The sequence below is a fragment of the Sphaerodactylus townsendi genome, linkage group LG05 (assembly GCF_021028975.2).
Source record: "Sphaerodactylus townsendi isolate TG3544 linkage group LG05, MPM_Stown_v2.3, whole genome shotgun sequence".
NCBI lineage: Eukaryota > Metazoa > Chordata > Lepidosauria > Squamata > Sphaerodactylidae > Sphaerodactylus > Sphaerodactylus townsendi.
In genome coordinates this window covers 106,083,057-106,107,725 of record NC_059429.1, presented here as the reverse complement: position 1 = coordinate 106,107,725, position 24,669 = coordinate 106,083,057, and the positions used below count along the sequence as shown (strand labels likewise).

The following is a 24,669-nucleotide window of genomic DNA, read 5'->3' as shown; positions in this document are numbered from 1 at the left end:
TTATTATGTCTTAGAAATTAACTCACTTGACTTAATACCAGGCAGTCACTTATGGGCCCTTCCCCACTTACCTTTTCCCGAGGGCTGCTGCCTGCAATTCCGTAGCCTTAGCATCCCTGGCCTTCGAGCTTCCCGACCCAGCTCTCGCGAGGAGTCATCAAAGCGCCCTTTGAAGAAGCCAGGAATACCAGCAGCTAAGAGCGACAGCAGCTTGTAGCGTCGAGGCGACTGCGCTGTCGCCGCCCTCTCGAGTAAAAAAAGGGGCGCCGAGGGACCCAGCTACTCTCCTCGGTAGCTGGCCGGGGCTTAGTAGGCAAGGCGGGAAGGGCCCTTATGTCAATCAATATAGTTCATTATATAAGAGCAACAGATTCAATTCAGAAAAAGAAAAAGAATTATGATTAATTGAACTTCTTTAGATATAGGACTATGAACTGGATAGAAAAAAGTTGATTAATTTAATGGCTTGTTATTGATTTATATATTAATTGGTAATTAGTTAAAATGGTAACTATGACAATGAATTTATGTAAGTAAATTTGCATGTCATTAAAGCTTCAATGCAGGTATCTGTTGAAGGAAATGAAAGATAATTAGTAATTTAATACACAGAAGCGACCACTCATTATTTGGTTTTGACTAATGTTTTATCTCAGTCTTTACAGCAGTAGCAAACAAGAATATGCTCAATAAAGTGTACCTTTAACTAAAAGTTGAAATGATTAAGGTGGCTTCTCATTGATTAACTACTTAATAGTCAAGTCAAGTATTTATTGTTTGAGCCATTGGCTATAACAATCCAGAGATACATACAGTTAAAACAAACCGAAGCTACTTCATAGTTCAATTATATGAGACCTCTGGCAGCTACAGCAGACACTACTGAGCCAGAGAGATTAACAGCCTCATCCAAAGGAGGAGCAAATCCACCTGTGAGAGTAGTGCCATGCCATTCGATTTTCCCTCCTCAGGGCACTTGGCTTGGCGGAGGGACAATTTTCCCAGTGTGTGACTGCCACCACCACCCTGGCACTGGGATGCGGTGCCAGATGCTGCATTATGCGTGGTGGGGGCATGGTCAGCAGAGGAGCCAATATTATTCAGCTATTTTCCTGCCATTAGTCTCATTACTTCAGTGGCTAGGGCTTTAAACTTACACCACCCAAAAGGTGGTGTAAGTCTGTTAAGCCCAATGTAGTCTTCTTGGCAGTGGGGAGACTTTTTTGCTTTTCAAGCCATCCCATGCCACTATGAAGCCTCTATAGGATTGGTAGCAAGGACATAGGTAAGGGGGGGTTCTCAGGTTCAACCCCCCATTACATGTCTGAAGCTCCACCCCCCGCCCCCCGGTTTGTGGGGTTTTCTGCATTTTTAGTGTTTTTGGGTTTTTGGTCTGCAGGGGGCTCATTTTTAGGCTAGCAGCACCAAAATTTCAGGGGTGTTTTAAGAGAATCCCATGATGATACTATCCAAGTTTGGTGAGGTTTGATTCAGGGGGTCCAAAGTTATGGACTCCCCAAGGGGGTGCCCCCATCCTCCATTGTTTCCAATGGAAGCTAATAGAAGATGGGGCTACACTTTTGAGGGTCCATAGCTTTGGACCCCCTGAACCAAAATTCACCAAACCTGAGAGGTATCATCAGTAGAGTCTCCTAAAGATGCTGTGAAAGTGTGATGCTGCTAGCCTAACAATTGCACCCCTGACAGCAGTCACCCTCCAAATTTCCGCAGATTCTCCTTTTAAATCCACTCCCTTCTGCATGGATTTAAAGAGAGAATCTGAGGTTCCCAGTTTAAACATTGAAAGTGATGCTGTTTCAGGGTGGGGGATAATCCACCCCAAAACAGCATCACTTTCAATGTTGTTTTAACTGGGTACCCCAGATTCTCCCTTTCAGGTGATTTTAAAAGGAGAATCTGGGCTCCCTAGTTTAAACACTATTGAAAGAGATGCTGTTTGGTGGTGGATTCCAGCATCACAGTGGGTGCCCATGGTGGGGAGGGGGGTGCAAAACTCAAACTGCACCAGGCTCCATTTTCTCTAGCTATGCCTCTGTCCAGAGGGTAGGGCAGAAAGGGCTGTCGGCTGGGAGCCCAGCTGGTGGTGGTTGGAGGAGGGCAGGGCAGGGAAGTCTGATATCCCCGGCCTCAGAGAGCTGCTTTTATAAGCGCTGAAGCCAGGGGCAGGGCTTGGGGAGGCATGCCCCTCCCCCCAAACCCTGCCATAAAAAATCTATACCTACGTCCCTGATTGGTAGCACAGTGCGGCCACAGCATTGCAGCCAGGACTTTTAGATGGGGCTTTAATTGTCCATCTACTATGGTTGCCAGCAGGTCTCCATAGAATGCAAGTAAAGAAAGATCTTTCCCAACACTGTCATCCTGAAATCTTTTAATTCAAGATGCCAAGGATCAAGCCTGGGAGCTTCTGTGTGAAAAGCATCTACTATGCCACTGAGCTGTGATACATCTTGGACAGTATTTGACAGAATGTTTGGATGGAATTCTTCTTTTCTCCTTTTTTATTTTTCTAGATAAAAATTAACAGACAAAAAAGAAAGTGGAATCAAATCAGAGTTGCCATTAATTCTAAAGACTACGAGAAAACAAAATTATCCATTTAATATTATATTAAACAATAAAAATTCCAATAATGGCCATTATTGATGTAAATCCTAATAATCCAAAATTGGTTTTAAAAGAGGTCTGATGAATGGTTGCTATTATTAATTTATAGCATTTTTCTCACAAAATATAAGTTGTTGTAGCATATTGTTGTCATATTTCATAGTGTGATGAAATATTTCTATATTTCCTTAAAACCCCTTTTCAATATACTATATAATATAGTATATATATACTATATAGACCAGTGACACTCACCCCCATCATCATGAAGTGTTTTGAAACACTGGTCCATAGGCATATTAGTTCTTGCCTTCCAGATACATTTGAGAAACATCAGTTCGCATATCGGACTAATAGATCTATGGAGGACGCCATTGCCATTAGTCTCCACACTGCACATCTGGAACAATAGGGGAATTATCTGCGAATGCTCTTTGTGGACTTTAGTGACACGAGTTGACAGCGTAGGCGCAACTGAGCATATACAGAGTGCAGCAATAACCACTGGAGCTAGGGAGTTCACGCAAAGAAAGAATGTATTGGCATTGATACAATATATACAGTTTAAACGGACAGAGCCTTCGGCTTAGGTCCTGTCCCCAGCAAGGAACGTGCTTAACTGAATTAGCTTACTTATATACACTATGATACATTAATTAGCCTATGGCTAGTACAGTCAAAGGTCACATGACTCTTATATATAGCTGATGCAATCATGCTTAGTCATTCCCTTTGGCTGACTGTCAACAGGTGAATGCTGTTAGTCCTTCAGCAGTCCATTAAGGCAATCAAGGGTTTTGCCATGCAGCTGTTATACTTTCAGCTCCTGACACCCCTTCCCAGATGCTTGGCAAACCACCATCACATTTTGTTTATCACATTAACAGTTACATTTACATATATCAATTCAGTGTATGCCTTACATTCCATAACATGGCTGACTTACTTCAGAGATGCATCTGTTATACTTAACATCTCGCGCCTCTTTCATGTTTTATAGGGTTAATGGCTTGGTCAGGATGTCTGCCTTATTGTCCTGTGAAGGTAGGAAGCTTGCCTCTATGAGTCCTGTTTGAATCATCTGTCTGATGTTTTGATAAGCGTGCTCTATATACTTTGTTCTGGTCTTAACAGATTCGCCTTTAAGAGACTGTATACAACTTTGAGAGTCATTGAATAATATGCTTGGTTTTGGTACCTTGAGACCTAGGTCTTTAGCTAATTCAGACTACCCATTGCATGTCCTAGAAGCACAACTATTCACAGCTGTGATTATTTTACTCCACAGCTGCTTTGTGCTACTGGATTTTGCTTAAATGATGCCCATAAAATGGGTACACCTCGTGGGTATCACATACCGGTACAAGACATATTGTTCTCTTCATTATGAAAACTGCTATCTGCATATCCGAAGTAGTTTGGTCTGGACACACCAGTAAACCTTTAGACATGGTTGCATTAAGGTATTTCGAACAGCACCCCAGTCCAGTCTGTTGTTTCAGTTGGTTGTTGGCATGCGTCTACTGAATGCGTTGACAGCATGTGAAATATCTGGTCTGCTAATGAGAGTAATATGCAAGAGACCCGATTACACTTCTGTAGGGGCGAGGTCATCACATTCTTGTGTCCTGTCTGGTTCTTGAAACCTACTTCCATGGGTGTTTTGCTTTGCTGAGTGAGTTAACCATTTATTATTTCTCTCAAAGAGCTCTTTTATTTTATTCTCTTGGTGCAGTAATAAACCCTCAGCAGTTTGTTACCAAATTCCATACTTAGGTAGGATTTTATTTCACCTAGATCCAGCACTTTAATGTGTTTTGCCAAAGTCTGAAACACTTTGTTCAGTTCCTTTTAGGTTTCTGTTAGGATTATGATGTCCTTCCCGGCCACTAGGAATGTTTCAGCACCTGGTTTCCCTGTTTTATAGACACAGGAATCCAGGTGGCACAACTTTGAAAACCCTCTTTCACCAACAGGTCATCTAAATGGTTTCTCCACATATGTGCTGATTGTTTTAAACCATAAAGAGCACGTTTCAGTAACCAAACCTTATTTGTTTTACACCTGTAACCAATTGGGTGGTCTCATATATATCTCCTCATCCACCTTTGCATTCAGGTAGGCGGTACACACATCTAATTGCTTGGAGACATACCCCTTTGTTCAGCAATAGCCAAAGCACAACCTGATGGATTCATACCTAGCTGTAGCAGCATGGGTTTCAGTAAAGTCCTCAGGAAAATTTTGTTTGAAACCTCCTAGCTACTAATCTGGCTTTAAAAAGCGTTTCACCATTAAGCTAAAAGCTTTCTTTTATAGACCCATCTGGAGTCAACAGGTTCTTCCTTTTGGCATATCAACCTCGGTGGTATCTAGATTCGATTAAAGATTTGAACTCTGAGTTCATAGCCTCAAACCATCGCTTTTGCTCAACTTCATCCTGTGCAAAACCTCTTGATAGTGTTTGGTTCAGACCATTTATCAGTATTTGTTAAGTAAAACATTCGGCTCCATTCTCTGTTTTCATTTTGTGTTGTGTGTCATACCCAAACCTCTGGGGTGGTTTCCCTTTAGTCACACATGCAGACCTTTTGGGAATTGGTTCTTTCTCCTTATCACTTTCTGAGTCTGATTCAGCTTTAACAGGAACACTAGACTTGTGCCTTTCACACTCTACCTCAGAAGAACTTTCACTTTCAGTTCTTTGTCTCATTCTCTCAATATGCTTATCAGCATATGGCAGAATGACAGATGGACTTTCTTGCTTAGACAGCAGGGTAAATTGCTATGCAGCCGGGACCAACCAGAGTGCTTCTCAAACTCAGCACTTCTGGAAAATAGTACCTGACCATTTTGGTAATAGGAACCTGAAAGCCTTCATACCCACTTGGACACCCACAAACTGAAGCCTTTGTGGAGTGCACCTTTCGTTTTCTTTTCTGTGGAGGCACCAGAACATTGGCATATGAACCAAAGTATGAAGGTGGTCTAGCAGGTGCCTTACCATGTAGCTTCCTGTCACGGAATGTCGGTGAGTGCTTGGCTGAATAATCTGTTCATGACATGCATTTTAGTAAGCCCGTACCTCCGCCCAGAGACTATCCTTTGCATTTCGTCTAGCATAGCACAGGCGCACCATTTGTTTCAGTACGCAATCTTTCTCTCTGCTAAACCATTTTCAGAATGCACATAGGCATTAGACACTTTCGTCTATCTATTCCTCGTTTGTTTAGCCACTCCAGTAGAATTGGTTGCTTAGAAATTCTCCGGCACCATCAATCCTGGATTGTTTTCACATCACATCAAATTGTTTTACAGATCCTTGTATGCCATAATTTAAACACATGGAAGGCTTCACTCTTGCTTTTTTTTAGAAATAGGAGAGAAGTGTGGCATAAAATCCACAATTACAAACACATATTTGGCACCCCAATGGAAACGACATATACGATTTGTGCTATATGCTTGGTGCACCAAAGCGAAAGGGTCCTTAGTTACCCTTGGGCTTTTGTCTTTGCCACTGGTCGTTTTCACTTTCCCACTCAAACACACTTTGCACTCCGAAAACCGATACATTTGGCAAATTGCACCACACATTTGTGCTGTTTGTTTGAGTACTTTGAAGCTCACATGCCCACATTTCCTGTGGAAGTTGTGCACACAGTTAGCTGGGTGCAGTAAAGTCATTACCCACACACGCAGTAGTTGGAACATCACAGGTCTGGGGTGTTACTGTCCACAGTCAATTTATAAAGTCTGTTACTTAATACGCCTGTGCCACAATGTCCCCATCCCTGGCTATGGAGCACCCTGTCCCAGTAGAAAGTACATACATACCCATCCAGTGCCAACCTGGACCGCTTAATAGATTATCGCCATACTTGGTATGTGTAACCACGTTCTGCAGGGTAATCCCATGGCTTGTAAAACACTTCTCCTTGGGACTGTACAACAGCTGCAGAGCTGTCAGCCAAAGTCACCTCTCCAATATCGATTGTCTTCTTCTTCTGCAGCGAGAACTTTGCCCTTGCTACTATATGTTCTGTAGACCCGGTGTCCAAAAAAGTACGTAGATTCCGGTGCTTGGAGTGCGTTGCACCAGAGCACTTCCTTTCGGTCCTCTGCACAGCCTGTTGCTGGCGTCTAGGTGCAGCTGTAAGCCCTCGCTGGCAATTCCACCGCTAGGTGGTTGGTTGCTCCACAGGTGTAACATCTGCGAACAGCATTAAGCCTCTGCCAATTTGTCACCTCAGTCCTTGCTGATGCTGTTGTTCACTGGAGGCTGAGGTGAGCCGCGTCAAATCCCTTTGCCTTCCATTCCAAAGCCTCCCAGACCGCGTAGTCAAAAGTTCAAATCATCCTCTGGCACACTTTGTAGGCCATCCACTAATGGGTCCCATTGTGTGCCAAGAGAAAACAAAATCAAAGCTTGCAGATTATTATCCAAAGCCAAACCTCTATCGGACAAATCAATAAAGTGCTCTCATTTTGTTGCAGAGGGGAAATCACATTGCCTTCATGCAACTTGAAGTTAAAAGTCCTACGCTTCCAGAATCAACTTGGAGCCAGCTGTTGTCCTCTGAGTACAACTCTTTCAGGGCAGTCCAACACCCAAAGCTGTTGTTTTATCTGCGCGGGAACACCAATTGGCTGTTTTCCTGCTAGGAACAATGGCTGCTCTGGCTTTCTCATCAGCCTCCACCTCATCATCATAAGTCCATATCTGGAGCTTTCTGTGCAGCTTTCCAGAGTCCTTCCGGATGAGGAAGCATTTCATTTTCTCTGCCCATGAGGGCGTGGTGGACTCATTGAGCCTTTCAAACAGCAGCCCATGTGTAGGACCCGTCATGACTACACCACACTCTTCGCTCCAGCCCACTAGGCAATGTTACTCACCAGTGGGTTATTTTTAGCATCGCGGCAACTGGGCCCATAACCTGACCGAGTTGACAGGCATTAGAGCAACTGAGCATATACAGAGTCGGCAATAACCACTGGAGCCAGGGAGTTCACGCCAAAGAAGAGTGTATTGGCATTGATACAAATATATACAGTTTAAGCGGACAGAGCCTTGACAGGTCCTGTCCCCAGCAAGGAACGTGCTTAACTGAATTAGCTTACTTATACACTATGATACATTAATTAGCCTATGGCTAGTACAGTCAAAGGTCACATGACTCTTATATATAGCTGATGCAATCATGCTTAGTCATTCCCTTTGGCTGACTGTCAACAGGTGAATGCTGTTAGTCCTTCAGCAGTCCATTAAGGCAATCAAGGGTTTTGCCATGCAGCTGTTATACTTTCAGCTCCTGACATTTAGTTCCGCATTTAAAACAATCTTACCACAAAGACTGGTGACAAAACTTGTGGATCTTGGACTCTCACATTCAATCTGTTTGTGGATTAGGGACTTCTTGTCTGGACGTTCCCAGAGGGTTAGACTGGGAAATCGGGTTTCCTCAGTTCTTACTCTAAATATGGGAACGCCACAGGGCTGTGTGTTGAGTCCTTTATTGTTCACCCTTTATACATATGATTGTACTCCTGTCTATCATAGTAACACCATTATCAAATTTGCCGATGACACAACAGTGGTGGGGCTCATCTCTGGAGGGGATGAGTCTGCCTATCGGAGTGAGGTGAACCGACTGCTCTCATGGTGCAGGGAAAATAACCTGGTTCTTAATACTAACAAGACAAAGGAGCGTATAGTGGACTATAGAAGGAATAGCTCAGAAATTCAGCCCTTGACTATAAATGGAGATCAAGTAGAGCGGGTGGCTAGTTTTGAATTTCTGGGCGTCATGATTAAAGAGGACTTGACCTGGGGCGTACAGACTGCCGTGGTGGTTAAGAAGGCCCAGCAAAGACTGTACTATCTGAGACTTTTAAGGAAACAGCAACTGAATGGAAAACTCCTGGTGTCCTTTTACCGCTGTGCTATAGAGAATGTCTTAACCTACTGCATCTGTGTATGGTTCTCCAGTTGCACAGTGGCAGATAGGAAGGCGCTCCAAAGGGTGATCACTATTGCACAGAGGATTATCGGCTGCCCTCTCCCCTCCTTGGAAGAACTCTATAATTCCCGAAGCCTAAAAAAAGCCCAAAATATTCTGAGAGACCCGTCTCATCCAGCACACTCTCTTTTTGAACTGTTACCATCCGGCAGACGATACAGGTCTATCAAAACTAGGACAAAGAGGCTTAGAGACAGCTTCTATGCTAGAGCTGTGGCTATGCTAAACTCTGCGGCTTCGTGTTGATGTATTTGGGGCTGTGTAGGGATGGGTGGAGGAAGGGGAAAGTGAGGATGAAATATGAGTCTGAAATTGTGTGCATCGAGGAATGCTGCTGTAAATTTCGTTGTGTGTGTACAATGACAATAAAATGCTTATGCTTAATATGTCATAGATGAAATTTTTCAGTGCCCCTTGAAGGATATTCCTTCATTTTCATAGTTATACTGTGACTCCTGATATTATCTGTATGTTTATTTATCCCCCCACTCCCGCTAGATAAAAACTAAAAAACCTGGCTGCCACAGCTGCTTTTGTCTGTGAGGTACAGGAAATGCTTCTTGATTACCATCATGTCCATGGATTATTTGTTTCATAATACAGGAATGTCCTGAATTTTCCATGCACTTGGAGAAAATGTTAGGAAACTATTTTCTTTAATGCTCATTTGAAACACCATATACGGGATTATATGGTTTTAAGTTGGAACACCCATTGAGTTTCTAACTTGGAGATGTGTCTGAGAGGATCAGGACAAAGAGCACACATACACCTACAGCATTGTATCAAAAGATTCTTTACAACTCCCCTTAATTTCAAAAGCAGAAAGTGGCGTGCGCCCGGGCGTCCCCATGACCCCGTGCTCTGTGCGGGGTCATCAAAAGGTGCCGTTTTCTCCAGCGCCAGGGATACCGTGCGCTGAGGGGGTGCAACAGCGGCAGCGTTGGGGCGGCTGCGCTGTCACCGCCCCTGTCGTGGGGAGTGCCCCTGGACCCCGCGCTACTTGAGGAGAGTAGCGCAGGGCTTAAGGTAAGTGGGGAAAGGCCCAGAGAGAGACTACAAAATCCTATTAAGTACATACACATTGTGCATGGAATTTGACTGTCTCATAGGGGGGAAAACCTTCAGCTTGAAAAATTGAGACCCTCCATCATTCACCATTTGTATCTGTGGGATAAAATGTGCAAAAATGGGGGGAAACCCTATTAACACCAGTTTAACTGTTGCATTTGGAAAGAATTATCCGAGTTTCCCCTTGAAATCCCTTATGCTGAAAGATTTAGGTGTGTATGTGTATATGTTTGACTAACATAAATTTTCTTGTGTTTTCTATGATTAGGAGAGAATGATGATATTGTTAGTTGCCCCAGATCCTGTTTCAGATCATTCTTTACAAGTGAAATAGTCAAAGTTGTGCTGAAAGTTTTTTTCTCTATTTTTGCACATTTTATCCCTACAATCACTGATGGTGGTTCTGAATTTTTCAAGCTGAAGGCTTCTTGGGTCGAGTTGCTCTAGTTGCTTTCCCCTTTTAAAAAATAAATTGTAACTCCAAGAGGAGCATTCAGTTTTAGTCTGCTCAGTTTCAATCTATGCAAGATCAGTAATAAGCTTCACAATTAGATCCACATGTCTTCCATCTAATTCATTTAATTTACACTAGGAAATGAGATACCATTCCATTAATCCACTGCTGTTTTCTCCTTCGTCACAAAACGAAAGTATCCTCTGAAGCTCTGTTGGAATTCAGAATAAATCTTTTGAGAGAAAGCTAGCAACAACTAACTCATGACACATTATGGCTTCATAATCTCCTCTTTCATTGCCCTGTTCCTTGTACTTTAACCTGTTATCTTACTACAACAACGTAAAATTTTTCTTTGCACAAAGACTGTGCCCCAAGATATGAGTTGGGAAAGTCAAATGGGGGGGGGGGCAACTTCCCTAACAATGCAATGAGATATCATATGACTAACTCGTACCTTTTCATTCAAATTTAATTCACTGTCAAATATCTTTTAGAGGGAAAGATTTGGGTAGATTGTTGAAAGTATTCCATAGTGAAGACAAACTTGCATTCCCAAGCAACTTTGCTAGTGGTGCAGTATTTTTCCATAGACATTTTCACTTGACTAGGACCTGCCAAATTAATTCTAATTTTCTTTCTCCTTCCTTATATACATTTCTACGATTGCCTGTCCAAGTGGCAGCCAAGTGAACAAGCAGAGAGGACAGTGGCCTGCAGCTAGAAATGAAGTGTGGGGTAGAAACGAGTAGTAATTGGAGAAATTCAGAACAGACCTGCCAATTTTTACCTGTCAAATAAGGGATTGTTTAGGTGAAGTATTACACAGAAATTTCTATGAGATTACAGAAGCTTTTCACACATCTGAGATAGTACTAAGTTTTGCATATAGAAAAATCTGAGAAAAAGCTCTACAGGACAAATCTGAAGAAATATCAAGAATGGTACGGTTCCTCTGGGGAATAGAGGAGATGTTATCCACTTTTACCCACAGCAGTTGAAAATCTGGGACAGTTTAAAACACTTTCAATCTTCTTATCCCACAGTGTTTCTATTTTTTAAAAAAGTTCCATGTTTTGTTTTTACAGTACCCTTTTTGAATTAAACCCACAAGCCTTTATTTTAACATTGTTTTGTGCAATGATACATTTTTGCAGAGCCTCTCTCTCAGGCTGCTTCTGCACGGCCACGCTGGGGGTCAGGTCAGCGTACATGACGCCGACCCAACCCCCCTGGGACCGTTCGCATGAACGGTCCCGGTAACGACCGCGAAGATGGCGCCGCGCTGTGCCGTCGCCCGATTGACTTACTGTCCCTGTGACCTTCCGGCACGTTGCCAAGGCCAGGGGACACGGCCCCTTGTCCTGCGCGACCGCTCTGGAGTCGCAGGGCGGGGGGGCATGTCCCCAGGCCTTGGCGATGCACCAGACTGTCGCAGAGGCGGTAAGTCGATTGGGCAAGGGGGGAGGGATGGTGCCTTCCAGCCACTGCTGTTCGTTTTCCAAAAACCTCGCTCGGGGAGCAAGGTGGGAAAATGGCTGCTTCGCACCTCTGGGGAGGAGCGAGGGCGGCGTGGCTGCGAAGCAGCAGCACCCCCCCTTGCGAACAGCTCCCTCGGGACGGCGTTTTTGCCAACCCCAGGGCGCTGTAAAAGGCCTGTGCAGAAAGGGCCTGAGAGGCAGTGGCACACACTGTAATCTCTGAGAGGCAGCAGAAGGGAGCAGAAAAGAGAGCAAAAGGTGAACTCTGTTTTTGGGGGGTTATCCTTGAAACTAAATCATTAACTGTATGTGTTTTTGAGGGCTTGGGAGGGCTTTTGTTTGTGGGTTTTTCTTTGTTTTTGGCTGTGTGCTTGCTTCGGGCTTTTGAGAGGTGGGGCTTCTAGTGAGTCACCAGCTCTGTTTTAACTGCCATCAATCTCTTTTGAGCACCCTGAGATGCAGCAGCACATGGCTAGTGTCACATGCAGTTTTTATCAGTAAGAACCAATATTTTGGGAGAGAGTTGAAGGTGAATTAGAGACTTGACTGGGGGCAGAGGCTTCAGCCACTGTCTCAGTTCCTGCAGTTCAGTGAACAGGGGCTTGGCTAATCAGCCAAGGCTAACATTCAGTTTTGTGAGTGATTTTACTAGGGTGGGTTGTTTTTAAAAGGAGGCCTATAGATTTACTTTTGTACTTTTGTTTAAAACTACTAAATACAGTTAGTCGGGGAGTTGCTTCTATCACCTGCAACAGCTGTGGTATGTTTGGGTTTTGGCAAAATACAAGTTGGTTGCTCTCTTAGAAGAGAAGGTCCAGCAGCTTGAGGTGCAAGTATCTGCTCTTCATCCTGTTAAGAAGAATGAGGATTTCCTGGAGCAGAGAGTACTGGGTAAGAAACACACCAGGGATCTCCTGAGGAGGATAGATGCTCTCAAACACAGGATATAGGCAACTGGAAGAATATGTCACATAGAAGTAGAGGGACCAGGTAGCATTCTATGAGTTTGAAGTTACAGAATTGATTTGAAGTTCTCTCCTTTGTCAGGGAGGATAAGGAACAGGAACGTGAGTAACAGTCAGCCTTGGAGAATGTGCAAGTGCTCAATTATCCTCGTTGCCCTTCTCTGCACTTTTTCTATCTCTTTAATATCCTTTTTGAGATGTGGCGACCTAAACTGAACACAGTACTCCAACCAACTGCAGTAGCACCACTGCTTCATATAAGGGCATGACAATCTTTGTAGTTTTATTATCAATTCCTTTCCTAATTATCCACAGCATAGAGTTTGCCTTTTTCACAGCTGCCATGCATTGAGTTGACATTCCCATGGAACTATCAACTAAGACTCCCAAAGCCCAAAGCCCTTTCCTGGCACTGACCCCTGTAATATGTATGTGAAGTTTGGATTTTTTTGCCCTTATGTGCATCACTTTACATTTTGCTACATTGAACTGCATTTGCCATTTCTTAGCCCACTCACCGAATAGTCTGATGTTGTCAGATCATGGAAATTAAGCAGGGTCAGTCCTGGTTCGTATTTGTATGAGAGACCACCAAGGAATACCAGGGTCACTAAGGAGAGGCAGGAAACGGCAAACCAACCTTGAATCTCTCTTGCCCTGAGAACCTTATAGTTGGCCTGTCGGCTACAAATTGACAGGAAAAAAATCATATATGTTTCAAGCAAAATCTCAGAGTGGCTATGGAAAATGAGTTTGATACTGCTCAACATAGAGGGCTGAGAAAAGCTAGAAAACCAGCACAAGGGTTTAAATGTTTACAGGATGTGATCAGTAGTTGAAAACTCTGAACACCCAACATATGCATTTTATTTCAAAGATCAAGCAGTTTCTTTCTTTGGATGTTCAGGAAGAATAAGCCGCGTGATTCTACTGATTGCTTTCCCTTCTACACCTGTTTCATTAACACGCAAACTTGTCATATCCTCATATGCAATGAGTCATTATAACCAGCTTAAATTTTACTCAGCTACCTCACTTTCAGCTAACACTGTTTTATTTTGAGCAAACACTGTCACCAATACGGAGCTTGTAATAAGATGTCTTGCAGCCCTCTGCCGATTTTATAGCAACTTAGTTCTTCACTAAATGGTGTAATAAAATCTGTGAGTCCTTTCAGCTGTAAATTAAAACAGGAGGTCAAAGGAGATAGCCAATAACAAACTCAACATCTTTACAGTGCATGCCATAGAAATGCGTTGCATGAATTGTTACATAAATACTGTTATTTTCAGAGAATCCTGGAGGCTAATTATTGAAGTGTTTAAAAAGTCTAACAAAACCCAAGACAATAACAAAAAGTGAATGTTCAGAAGAGAATATGAAACATTAGCATCAGGTAATAGTCATAAAACCAAGTTAATAAAGCAGTAAGCAAAACAGTTATGGCATTCACACCCACCCTTTTGGAACAAATAACTAGGAGTTTCTGAATGTTCCCATTCTTTTGAGGCAAAAGCTCCTTGACATTTCAGATCCTAATGGAGCAAGTCCATCATGTGCTACAGTAGTTTTAGCTAGTTATGCACCCTTCAGTGATTGAAGAGTTGGGAACGTGTACAGTGTTATCAGTAAAGAAAGGTATTTGGCGACCTTGCGACTTGTGCAGACAATATATTTCAGAGAAATGGAAGGACTTTTGTTCTCTCGTGTGCAATATGCTATATACACCTTTTAACATTTTTGTCACTGACTTTTTTTAATGCATTATCAGGTACTTAATAAAATCTACAGCTTCAATCCAGATGTCTATACCCATGCTGCAGATGTATGTATATTGTAGTGTTCAGTCCTGAGCTCCCGTTGGACAATATCAGTATCATCACTTAATAAAAACATGACGTACTCTCACCTTCAGAGTGGTCACATAATTTTGTTTTCTTTAAAAAAATTTTTTTATGCATACACATTTTGTTCAGTAAAAGATAATTGCTAAATCTATTTTATCATATACAAGTTCAGAAAGACCTTATGCAAGACTCCGCCAATGCTGTGTTGTTTCAGTTTTTCTTTTTTGTTACTATAAATCAAAATTATATATTAAATGAAACAAAGCATGCATGAACAAATACATTCACTAAAAATCTGTGAGTTAAGCAGACTATAATAAGCATGGCTGCTGAATTTTGACTACAAGGAACACTCAGTCAATAAGTAGCTATACTGTGTCTCACCAAAAAATGTCAGGAGATTTTGAATTCACCTGCTGCTGCTTCCTGGGCCTCCTTCCTTGTATAATGCTCCTGCTGGGTCCTAATACTTAGTGTCCCTTTGGCCCAAACACCAAGCCAGACTGGTTGGACAGTGGCAGCAAGCCCCCACTCTTCCGCTGGGCCTGGCAACTCACTCTCCCACCTGCTGCCTTGCTCTCTCACCCTGCTGGTAACTCACCCTTCTGCCTGTCGCCTCACTTTCCCAACTGCCATCTCACTCTCTCACCCTCCTGCTGCCTTGCAATGCCCCTGCCTCGGTCTCCCTCCTGCCACCTTTCTCTCTTACCTGCCACCTTGCTCTCTAGCTGTCTCACTCTACCACTGCCTCACTCACTTGCCTACTGCCTCGCTGTCCCACCTGCCACCTTGCTCTCCTGCCACCTCACTTTCCCGCCTGTCATCTCGTTCTCCCATCACCTCACTGCCCTGCCTGTTCGTAGTCCTTTGGAACAATTTTCTACTGCAGAAACACACACTTCCATCACACCACTAATGACTGCTCTTTTATCTTTCTGTAAGACAAAGTATAGATTCCATCATCACAATTATCAGTGGCCCTCTCCACACAAACCTTTTAAAACATTTTGAGGCAAGAAATAAAACATTTCCCCTGTGGAGTTTCACATTCCCCCCTCCCCCTTAAGTTTCAAAAACATTTTATCTGCAGCCTGGAAACTTTTTATCTGAAAACCCTTCTACGGTGATTCTTTTGTGTGAAACATTTTCAAAATTTCTTCCTTTGCTCAATGGCAGATTTAAAACATTTTATCTTTTCTGATGTGTTTTCCACACCTTTGTGCTGTCCCTGAACCTCCCCCTTGGTGCCATTTTATTGTGTCCCTGAGACTGAGTTCCCTTAGTTCCCCCTTGTCTCTTTATTTTTGTCTGTTCTATGGGGGTTTTTTAATGTTCAAAGCTTCTATTACACACAGCAACAGAAAATCTATGTATTGAGTCTTCAAAGCATGGATTCAACAAACAGCCAAAAGAGAGAGAGAGAAAACCCCCTCACTGTGGCCATGAAATGTTTCAAGGGGTGAGTGCCAACAAACAAGGGGGATCAAGAACATTTTGCAGAAGTTCTGCAAATGTTTTAGGTGACTTATTCAGAAAGGGCCTGTATCTTTCTCAGGCATATAGACCAGAATTATTAAAAAGAAAAATATACCTGTCCTTATTCATAAAAACATTACATAATTTAATAAATCTGTAGAGAAACATAACATCAAAAAGAATAGAATGGACATGTGAAACTGCCTTGTACTGAATCATAGCCAATGTTGTCCATCAGACCAGTAGCAGCTCTCCAGGGACTTGGGAAAAAAGGTCTTCATATCATCTCCTGCTTAATTCCTTTAATTTGAGATGCTGGGGATTAAAACTGGGGTCTTCTGTATGCAAAGCAGATGCTCTACTACAGATCATTGCAAAAGACAGTTTGTTAACATGACCATCTTTATACTGTACTAATTCTATTAATTTCATCTGATTTTTTTCTTATGTACCCTACCTTGGCTATCCAATTTTTGATTGTCAACTCATTTTTAAAATTCCTACAACTGTTACTTATTCCTATCAATTATTGTCTGCTTTGGAGAAATACACTTCTTATCTCTAGTACCTACCTTCCATTTTTCTATGCATTACCATTTTTTCTTCCCACTGTGGTATTCCCAGTACAGTATTTCTACATCCTCCTATTATGATTCTACAGTTATTGCATTACTTTTACAAGATTGGGGCTAATAGCAACAAAGCACTGAAAGGGAATTCCCATTGCTCTGAAAATTATTCCTGTTTGCTATGGAACATCTAGCAACAGCTGTGGTCTTCAAGAGACACATTTTTTCCATGCATGCAAAGAGTAATTTTAAATTCCTCTGTGTTTAGTTTCAAAAACTGAGCCACAGATGCCCATGCCTTCTGACTTGGATCTTTTGTGTCCTAATCCCATCTGTGGTTATTCTGTGGTCATAGTTACAGGAACCCACTCTTAATATGCATGATTGTGCTGAAGGCATACCATAACCCCTGTATTCCAGGCCAAACACTGGCTTCAGCAACAGGACTAGTGAATACACAGTATATTCTGCTGTTTTGTCCTGTGCTGAAGGGAGATTCTTTTTGAGGCAGATGCCTTCCCCCTCCCCCCCCCCACAACACACACTGTGTAGCAGATCCCATAATCTTGGCTGTTCGTGAGAGCAGGAAAAGAGTGACCTTTTCCACTGCTTTGCAGGGAAGATGAAAATGGGCTGCTCCACCCCACCTCCTCCGCTCTACTTCTGCCTTCCCCAATGTTTCTTTAAGCATTTGTACCATATTAGATCTATTGAAATAATGTCAGGTCTAGTACAAGAATATCAAAATACCAAGTTATCTGAAAATAACAAGCATCTCTCCTGCTTTCGCAGCAGCAGCAGCAGCAGGAGGAAGTGTGTGTCTGTGTCTGTATGTGTATGTGGATGGGGGGTGGGGGTGGAAAGAGAAAATATCAGTTCTAAAACATGGTTCCCTTCTTCAGCAGAATGCAGTCCAGGGAATTGCTATGCCTCTGTCATTTGGGGGGGGGGAAGTATTTTTGGAGAGGGTCTACATAATATTGATATAACTGCAGTAACAATATAACAGCAATTTAAAGGGCTTTAACAAAGTAAACAATCTTGCGGCAGTGTGCCTTTAAGAGTTAGTTAATGGGCAGAGTTAAGAGAACCAGGAAAAGTTGAGACCTGGGAGAGTTCAGCAGCAGACTGCGCAGTAGGCAGTGGAGTTCCTCCTCACCTGTAAACGGAGAAATGCGAGGAGGCACCAGAACCACACTGTCCCACCACTCTCAGAGAAGCTTTCCAGTGGCATGGGGAGGCTTGCTAAGAGAAAAAGCCTCCCTGCTGCTGAGAAGCCTCTATGGGGCTCCATAGACCTACACCCTCTTTTTGGTGGCTAAAGTCTTAACTAAATACAAGCATAAGAAAGTGAACAGTCAGGAGCATAAGAAGGTGAACAGTCAGGAAGGAGCTGGGTAAAGTTGGTTCATGGACTGCACAGATCCCACTGCTGGGGAGGACAGTGGCAGCTGCTGCACACCAGCAGTTTCACCCCTCCACTGGGGTAAGTGCCCTGGGGAGGACAAATCCACCAAAGCAGTCACATCACTCCTGTAGGCAGATTCGCCCCACCCTTTGGATGGAGCCGTAAATTTGTTAAGAAAGCCATACTGCTATATTCTGTTTCCTTATCTGTAGCTAGGAATATGTTTTGCATAACTGTTTGTATGGGTAAGCTTATGCAGTCATTGCATTTGCATGAACTGGGAACCCACAAGCTATGCATATCAAGACCATGTGGTCTCTGTGATATAATCCATATTCATGATTGCTGTATTTTTTAAAGTGGGCAATATGTGGTTTTTCCAAGTTCACTGTGCCTCCATTCACACAATCATTTTTCGTGACCTTAACTATTTTTAAAATGCTACCAGTTTCAACCAGTTCCTGGTGTTCTAAAGATTTTCTATTTGGTTCTACCAAAGAACTGTGAAACCTGTGAGGTTTTTAATTGTGTCCACAGAGATAGATAAAAGTGAGGAATAATGGTAAGGAAATTGTCTGAAGCCTTTAAACTGCTGTCTTAGTTCTTCCAGAGATAAAAGATTCATGCTATCTATCTTCATTCAGCAAGTTACTGCTGAATCAGAATAATCAGTTTGCATTAGTTTCTGTAACAGAATATAATTCAGTGCTAATGATAATTAATTATGTACTGCTAAATTTAATGTAAAAGTAGAATGGCCTGCCAAACTTATTTTCCAGTTGTTCCCAATACAACAATATCTTGATTATAATAAGCAAGACTTAACATAGACAAGTTCCACAAATACTTCCATGTATTTGTATAGAACAGGGGTAGGGAACCTGCGGCTCTCCAGATGTTCAGGAACTACAATTCCCATCAGCCCCTTTCAGCATGGCCAATTGGCCATGCTGAAGAGCTGGAAATTTGATCTCCTGTTTCTGGAAAACCTGATTCCTATAGAATGTGCTTCAGACTCCATTCTGTCTACCCTACTGAAAATGGCTGTCTCAGCAATAAGATATGCTTAAAAGATGGGAAACAATCCCTTTGAAAGGATCTACGTTGTCATGTTGGAAATGAGGAAGCTGCTGCCGCTTTGACAGTTCAGCTGTTTTGAAATTTTCCACACAGTCGTTAAAGAACAAGGAACGCGGATTGGCGTAATGTTGGAATATGATATATTATGCAATTATATGGAAAAAAGAGATACGGCTCTGGAATGGTGGCCTACACTATCAGCAGTCTGGAAGATATATTTATTTAAATTTATTTACAACTAGAATAACTTTGACATGGGCTTTCACTATTATCTACACTATTGTTTCTATAGATTTTGTATATACAGGGATACATTTATGCTGCAATTTTACCTGGCTTCAATTATAACTTTTGTAAGGATACTCTTTTAGAATACCTTGGTTTTTGAAGATTCTGGCTTTGCATACAAACACATATCTTTAAATATTCTGTGGTTTTTTGCTTTGATTCTTCATTGGGAAGTGAGGTGGGCACTCTAATTAGTTTCTACATGAAGAAATTCTTTCTGAATCTCAAGCTAATAATCATTTAATCTTGGACCTTTCTTTCCACTTTTCAAGTTGTTTTGTTACAATTCCCTCTGAAGGAACAGGCTTGTACTGTATAAGTACTGATAGATCTGCACTGAGCTCCATTTTCCCTAGCTACCCCTCTGCCTGGAGGGGAGAGAGAAGGGACTGCCAGCTGGGAGCCCAGCCGGTGGGGGAGGCAGGGCGGGCGAGTCACGGAAGTCTGCCATCCCTTGCCTCGGAGAGCTGCTTTTATAAGCACTTAGGCTGGGGGTGGGGCTTGGTGAGGCATGACCATGCCCCCAGAGGCAGGTGGGGGCGTGGCCTCACCCTTGACCCCCCCCCCATTAAAAATCTATACCTATGTCACTGCTTGCCTGTTACCTATACTGGTTTTCTTTTTAGACATCAAGCCAAATTGTTTTTGTACACTCTGACTTTTAGGCACCAAGCTGAGATGCTTCTGTACACCTAGACTTTTTATTAAGGGGTTAGAGACTGTACTGTTGAAGGCTTTCATGGCCAGGATCAACTAGCTGTTGTGGGTTTTCTAGGCTGTATGACCATGGTTTTGTAGTTTTTGACCGGCATATTCAGAGGTAGTTTTTGACTGGCATCTATGACTGGCATATTCAAAGATATATCACAGTGAGATGTGTTTCTCGAATCTCACAGTGATGAACCTCTGAACATGCCAGCCATAGATGTAGGGGAATAGGAGAAAAACTACAAGATCATGGTCACACAGGCCAGAAAACCCACAACAGCCAGGTTAGAAACTGTTGTTTTAAGTTGTCTGTGATCTGCTTTTATGGTCTATGTTTGTATGCTGGGCTGTTCCTTTCCCCCTCCCCGTTGCTGGATTTTAATTTATATACTTAAATGTTTTTTCTACTATTTTTATTTTTCAAGACGACTCAGGCATTCCCCCCCACCCCCCCCAATACATAAATAAGTGTAAGTGTGGCATTGCAGAAAATCACTTTCCTACTCAGGGCTACTGGTTTCTCAACATCCTTTAAATACTAATCCACCTTTCATTACATTTTATCCTTTTCTCTGAGTTGCTCTAATAATATTATGTCACAGGTTGTTTGTTTTGGTGGGATTTATGTCCATGAAGAGGCACTTTTGATTTCAAGCAATAAAAATTTGCAGGTGTTTGTGCAGAGGACTAGCACCTGTTTGTTAGAATGCTTCTTTGTCTAAATCTCCACTTGACATTTTCAATGATTCACCCATTGTTGATTGGCTTGATTTGAAATGTAACTGGTTTTCAGAAGCATTTATCTTTTTTTAAAGTTTTTTGAACTTTTAATAATCTGTTTGAATTAGTAATTCTTAGGATTACTCAGCATCTGTTTGAAAGTTTTATCTAGTTGCAATTATGCCATGACTATTTGTAATTGGAAACTGAATATTCCTGTTAGCAGCCAAGATATTTCCACTATGACAGGAATCCAAATGTTTTATATGAAGATACTTCTCACTGTGACAGGCCTTTGGTGATGTCAGCTGTAAATGCGGGTGAAATGGTAGGAGCGAAAACTACCAGACCGTGGCCACACAGCCCAGAAATTCTACCACAGCTTTATTTTTATTTGACTAATCAGCATGTTCTGGCATCCCACTTTAATCTAATTTTGGAACTTAATGTTGAATTAACTTAAAATGAATTAAGAGACAAGGACATGTACAGTCCTGACATTTTTTTTCATTCAGTCTCATAATCCCCCCTCCTTATTACAGCTCCCATGCCACAAAACTTAATTGAAACTTTTAGGCAGGCTTCTTCTTCCCTATTTGATCACTGGGAAAGCTGCTTGGATTCAAACCACATATTTCTGCTATTATTGGCTATACCCTTTCCCTACATCCCAGTCAGTGAAATATGTGTCTGTCCTACAATGGATTTCCATAAAATTACCCTAGTTCAGAATATGAGGGCTCTTTCCCGTCAAAGAAGAGGGAGCATTGGCCATCTTCACCACTCTGCAGCTTCACAGTTGCCACCTGTTTCCATCTTTTAAGAACACATAGCCCACACATGGCTGCATTTCATCAGCAAAATGCTTAGGTTCTTCTTTATATACATTCTTCAGTTGACATCTTTCAAAAAAGGTTTTTAAGTATATCCTCTTGCAGCTTTCTCATTTTTTTAACATTAATCTTGATGTTTATATCCTTCTTTAGTGGGTTATTTTTTGTGAGAGGATCCTGGATCCAAAACTCAAGGGGCATAGAATAGAGGCGGACTGGTAAATCTACACAGGGAAAAACTGGGATGGGAAATGTTAGACTTCCTCTTCCCTCCTCCATCTTAGTTCCAACACCAGCATTCCTTGCCAGTCACAGGGGGACCAGAGACACAAAGAAGTGGCAGGATTGGTTACTACCCTCCCCTAATTCTATGTTGCTCATTGGAAACAGTATCTTCAGAGATCTAGATCTCCCCTGGTGCTGGTGGCTTTCAGATTATCAAATTAAGGAGTTCTGTAATTAATTAGAACAGCTCTACAATGGAGGAGCATCTTCCGTAAGGAAAGTATCTTCTTCTAGTGCAATTTATCTTAGGAATCTAGCCCCTTGTGCCATTTTCATATTGAAATTATCACACATGTATCAATTGATTGTAAATGCTGTGCATTTGTGTGTATGTGTATACACTATATATTATATACAATTTATATATTAAAGACATTAGAATATTAATGGAACAAAAGAAATGGGAAAAATATCAGCAACAAAACAGAGGTAAAGTGAATCTGGGTGTGTCCAGTGCTGTAGATCAGTGGTAGAATTTTTGCTTTGCATGCTGAAGGTCGCCAGTCAAATTTCTGTTATTTTTTAAAATCTTGTCTGTAACCCTGGAGAGCTTCTGCCAGAGTAGGACATTATAGAACAATGGTCTGACATTATATAAAACAGCTTCATATATTCATGTCAATAGCATACAGAATAAAAAAATAAGTGAAATTATTGTATCTGCTCATCACCACCCATAAGGCCAGCATCTATATGCTTTACAGGTTTCATTTAACAGTATGAGTAGGTGTCTTTTTATTACTTTGTTCTTTACTTTTCATAGAAGTCATATGCACCATCCCATTTATGCTTCCTGAATATATTAATATACATCTCTTAGGGTCTCTACAAGAATTATGCATGTTTCTCTAAGCGCTTTGGTATATAAAGTTGCATAAATTTTTGTTCTTAATCACAGAGATAACTAATTGACTGATGGTTGAAGAGTGGTATCATTCTTAACTAACACTGTTATACACTGGAGGCTATTCAACAAGCGTACATTTTCTATTCTGTGATTTTCTCTCTTTTTTTTTTACGTTCAACACTGTTTCAAATCAGTAGATCTAAAAATATATCCAGTCTTAAAAACAACCTTGATTACTGAAATATTTTTGATTATTAAACAAGGTTTTCTAAATATGAGGTGAGCAGTTGGTCTAACATCTGACAAATTAAAAATGTTTCATGATTTGGAGAGCCAGCTACAATTTTGCATCATTATCATGTTGTTAACATAAACTGAACATAATTTGCATGACTTCAATGAGTGCTGTGTGAATACCACTGGTCATATTTCACTTGCATTAATGGGAGATATGGAAAAGATGCATCAATGTTGTGTGTGTATTTTAAAAGAACCTCTCCAGTTCCAATTAGTAATGGCTTAATCTGAAATGAACTACTGTAAGCTTGGTTGATCTTAACTGTAAATTATGGGTTGTATTATGTGCTTTGGGTGGTAGTTGGAAGCATAGGATTTTGTGTGGTGGGCTGTGAATTTTTGATGTAAGGTTGTCATTATATACTCATAGCAGTTGAAATAGTCCCATGTAACTTAAGCTTGTTAGAGCTTCAGAGCTACCCAGAGTTGGCTTCAGTGCTATCCAAAGTCACTACTTGGATGGGAGACCACCAAGGATGACTGGGGTTGCTACACAGAGGAAGGTAACAGCAAACCATCTCTCTTCATTTCCTGCCTGGAACACCTCATGCATGAGGTTGTCATGAGATAATTGTGACTTGACAGCCCATTCTTCTTTGGTGTTTCCCTTTCATAATTCTAGGAATTGTATACATTGCATAGACTGGTTCATGCTGAAGTGAAAATTGAACCCACGAGTATTTCATTACCATTTTATGGTTTTTTGTGCCAAATTCTTCCAAGTTAAGATTGGTGCATGGATGTAAATTAGTGTATGGCTTATAAAAAGATGTCTAAAATATCATAACAGCAAAGAAATCACCCCCAACATGAATGAATGAATGAATGAATGAATGAATGAATGAATGAATGAATGAATGAAAAGTTTAATAGCGATAACTAATGAAAAATGACAGAAATTAGAAAGGCAAACATCTCAACCTTTTAGTTGTGTTTCAGGCATGTGGAACTTCAAACCCTTATTTTGGGAGCAAAATACAAACAAATAAGTCTTAATTTTTTTCTCCCATATTCAGGCCTATCTTTTCAACACCCCCCCCCCCCCGGCAAAAAAAAAAGATCAGGAGTAGGATGGTTTGTCTAAATAAATCGTTTTAAGACTGAGTTTATAAGCCTTTCGGGAATAGAATAAAACTGAATGCATAGCTCTTACAAGTGTCACAAGATTAATTCACTATTTTATGGTGTTAAGGAGATGTTTGTAATTTTCTAATAATAAAGAACAATTCTGCTTCCCCACAAGAAAGAACTTCCTCAAAAATAGAACTGTATTCATTCATTTGATAAATGTGTGACATTGATGACATTTAGATCAACATTCTGAAGTGTGTATCATAGGTCTATTACCCACCAGTGATGGGACGTGTGATGGGGCCAAAAGCATGTTGGGGCAAGAAATCTTGTCCCAACGTGCTTCGTCTTTGCAGTACATTGAGGCTCATTCCGCACACACAGAATAATGCACTTTCAAGCTGCTTTCAGGGCTCTTTGAAGCTGTGCGGAATGGCAAAAACAGTTGTGAAAGCAGCTTGAAAGTGCATTATTTTGCGTGTGCGGAATGAGCCCAAGAGAAGATATGCATTGGGGCAAGATTACTTGTCTCAACATGCTTTATTTTGCCCCATGTGTGCTGCTCACTTTCTGTGAGGAAAGCGGGAGCACTTCTGGTGTGACTTTTTACACCAGGGCAGG

At 41.6% G+C, this 24,669-nt stretch overlaps 1 protein-coding gene across 2 annotated transcripts in view; it reads left to right on the top strand.

Moving 5' to 3' along the window:
* Positions 1-24,669, top strand: part of PTPRT (protein tyrosine phosphatase receptor type T) — a 477,129-nt gene that overhangs the window by 87,803 nt on the left and 364,657 nt on the right. The gene's annotated exons all lie outside the window — the stretch shown is intronic.